Source organism: Micromesistius poutassou, assembly GCF_964030765.1.
Source record: "Micromesistius poutassou genome assembly, chromosome: 2".
Classification (NCBI taxonomy): Eukaryota; Metazoa; Chordata; class Actinopteri; order Gadiformes; family Gadidae; genus Micromesistius; species Micromesistius poutassou.
The window spans coordinates 24,149,072-24,152,988 of record NC_140272.1 but is presented as its reverse complement, the minus strand read 5'-3'; positions in this window follow the sequence as shown (position 1 = coordinate 24,152,988).

Genomic DNA, 3,917 nt, shown 5'->3' with positions numbered 1-3,917 from the left:
TCAATTAGGAATATTCCGGAACCGAATACAAGAATGTATGAAACAAGCGCTGTGTGTTTGTCTGGAACACAAACTCTGCAGTGGGAGCGGTGCAGCAGAACGATGTTCTCAACGTGATCCTCGCTCTGTGCTCTCCTCACTCTGCTCTTCATTCTTTCATTTCCCCTCAATTGCTTTACATTCATTTTCTATATCTGGGAACAGTTTCATTTGTTTCATTTTTCATCTCACCACCACCCCCCCCCCCCCACCATCTAATATTCATCGTGTCTGATTGGGTCAGCTCTGGGAGATTGGCTGTATATTGCTGTATCTCATTGTGTGTCTTTTTAGATCATGCATTGATGAATAAATAATGGGTCCTATCCACTGATTGAAAAAGAAAAAAAAGAAAAGGCCGCGTATTGAGCTGATAATGGAATATGTGTGCTGTTGTGCTGAACAGAGACACCTCCGTTCCCCCCTCGCTCTGTTTGTGTCCTCAGCTTCCTAAACCAGATTCCCACACACTCCTCGTATAGCCTTATACGTTTTACAACACATCATCTCCATACTCTTATTTGTATTGGGGAAAGGGAACCATTTTGTTTTGTTCTGAAAGTTGAAATATTGGTATCTTCAATTCATACAATTAGCATGTGTTGCCAACTAGTTCATAAGATGCAACTCAACTGCTGTAAATGAAGCACTGTAAATGAAGCACTGTAAATGAAGCACTGTAAATGAAACAATGTAAATGAAGCACTGTAAATGAAACAATGTAAATGAAGCACTGTAAATGAATCACTGTGAATGAATCACTGTGAATGAAGCACTGTAATTGAAGCACTGTAAATGAAACACTGTAAATGAAGCACTGTAAACGAAGCACTGTAAATGAAGCACTGTAAATGCTTTGCATGTCTTTTGTGTTTAAGACTGACTTTTCTTGTGGTTGTCTTATACATTGTATTATTTTATATTCTGCGTTGTTGAAGGGAGAGACTCAAGCATTTCATTGATGCTGCTTTAAATGTTGTGAATATGACAAATAAACCATCTTGAAAAAACATCCTTTGTTTTTAGTGAACCTAAAACATGAAAGAGGTTGAAGTAGCACGGATTAGACCATTAGAGGAGAGGCTGAACACAACGGACCCCTGGTCTGCAGGGGGGCTGCTGGAGGGGCCTTCTGCCCGCAGTGCTTCTCTCCTCTTCATTCCTGATGGGAGTCAATTAAACGCAGACAACTTTCCTCCTCATTAAAAATCTTGACTGCTGTAGTGGTGTAGCCCCCCCCCCCCCCCCCCCCCCCGTTTCATAAAGTGAAACAAGTCACACACACACCCGCCCCCCCCCGGCTCCCTGCTTATTGACAGTGACGGTGGTTTGTCTGGGGGTTGGTGTCGATGCCAACGGAGGCCTTAATAAAGACACATCGCTCTGTCGCGTGTGCGTGGTGTGGGGGGGTGGATCCCCAACACGCCAAACCCCCAATAACCATCTCCCCCCACCCCGACCACCACCGTCCCCCCCTCCCCTGCACCACCTCTCCTCTCTCTCCTCCCCCCTTCTCTCCCCCCTCTCCTCTCCTCTCCTCTCCTCTCCTCTCCTCTATGGCGAGTGAACAGTGCCAGGATTACCAGGAGAAGGATAACATCGTGTGAAATGCACGTGTGGAGAAGATACGTACGCCGCCGCCCGTGGGGAGAGGATACGCACGCCGTCGATATATATATATATATATATATTATATATATATATATGAAAGACAGTCAATTACCTTAACCACAACATTGACTTATTGAATATATATTAATAATATACATAATATATATATTTATTTATTTATTTTTGGTCATGGTCCAGACAATGTTGTGGTTAAGGTAATTGACTGTTCACACGCGAGAGACTGGGGTTCGATTCCCAGTCTATATATATATTTTCTTTTTTATTATTATTTTTTTTTTCTGGTATTAATATGTCCAAATACTTGTTGATGAATAAGTGATGACATTTTATAAAAAACGTTAGTTTTTGTGTGTCGAAAAGACCAAAACTGTTTTAAGTTTTTAGTTCAGGCGTTCTCACGGCGACGTAGGTTAGCAGGCGTCTTTGTGGCGACGAACTTGTTCAGATGTCCGTGAGTAGACGTACATTTTGTCTGAATGTCCGTATGTACGTCGCCGTGACACCGCCCCCGGTGGACGGAACTTCCATGCAGTCGCCGCGGCGTCGCTGCTGGTCTCTGGTCTGCAGTCCCGATCAGTCCCACACAGACCTCCACACGTTGTGACGGCGGCGTAGGGTTAGACTGCTCCTTCGCCTCTTCCTGGTTATCCTTAGGTTTGGCACTGTTCACTTGCCATACTTCTCTCCTCTCCTCTTCTCTCTCCTCTCCTCCTCTTCTCTCCTCTTCTCTCCTCTCCTCTTCTCTACTCTCCTCTCCTCTCCTCTCCTCTCCTCTCCTTTCCGTTTCCGGTGTGAGTGTGAGTGTGAGCGAGCGGTGGTGGGGTGAGTGGCGCGGAGTTTTGAATTGGTTTCTGTCCTTTTTTCGGGTTTTCCCTGGTTTCTCCGTCTGTTCTATGTGCATGGTCAGGTAAGCTTTATTAATATTTTTACTGTGTTGGCCGAGCGATCAGTGGTTGTGTCAGGTAGTTTTCGGGAGGAATGGCGTCCCCCGAGACGCCGCCTCCGTCTATCCGGCAGGGAGTAAGGATAGTCCCGCCGGATAGTAGCGTTACTGTGGAGGAGGTTCTGTTGGCTGTCGGTGAGCAGGTAGGTCATGATAAGTTATCGTTTGCGTCTAGAATGAACAAAGCAGTGGTTGTGTTCCTGAACGAGGAGCCCCGTGTGTATCAGCTGCTAGAGAGCGGAGTGTTTATCAGGGACTTATTCGTGCAGGTCTCCCCGCTGTCAGTTCCCTCCACGCGGATCACCGTGTCCGGTGTTCCGCCGTTCATACCGAACGAGTTGTTAGAGAGCGAGCTCCGTAGGTTTGGCAAGTTTGCCAGTGGATTTAAAACGGTGAGTTTGGGATGTAAGGATCCCAAACTGAAGCACGTACTGTCCCTGAGGCGGCAGGTGTTCATGTTCTTGGACTCGCCGACACAAACACTGGACGTGTCGTTCAGAGTGAAGCACGGTGACGGGTTTTATATGGTGTATGCCAGCTCGGGACAGTTCAAGTGTTTTGAGTGTGGAGATGTGGGACACAAACGCTTTACGTGTCCGCATAGACAGCAGGGGGCGGCTCACTCCGCTGACGCGGCGGGCGGCTCCGCGGCTGGCGGGTCCGGTGCTGGCGCCGCGGGCGCGGATGCGGATCCCGGTGCGGAGGGTGTGGAAGCCGGTGCCACTGGTTCACTTTCTGAGGAGGATGACTTGGATAGGGAGGAACAGAGTCAGCCTGACAAGCAACAGGCTTCTGTGACTGCAGAGAACCTGAGCAGCTCTCAGTCTGCAGGCACTGAAGCAGCTTCCACAAGTTTTGTAGGCACAGATCCCACTGTAAACACCAATGAAGAACAGGGTATGTTAAATAGTCAGGCATCCTGTGAAGGAGAGGACATGGAGTATGACTCTGAGTCAGATACAGTATCCATAGGTGAAACTTCGATCAGGAACACAGATCTCTATTCTTTAGAGGAAATAAATCAATTTCTGGATGGAACATTTAAAAAGTCTGTTAGACTAAATGACTACTTCGGTGATACTGAAAAGTTTATCAGATCTGTTGGTGTTCTGCAAAGACTGGTCGGTTTTGACCTCTTGGATGAGAAGAAACGTTTTCGCCTCAAAAAGCATATTACAACTTTGAGAAAAGCAAAAAAAGGCAAAACTGCTAAAAAGATTAAAAAGTAAAATGATCATGTATCACACGGTGGTTTTCTCTTTTCAATTGTTTTCTGTTTTGTTCACCTTATCTGTTTCTTTCT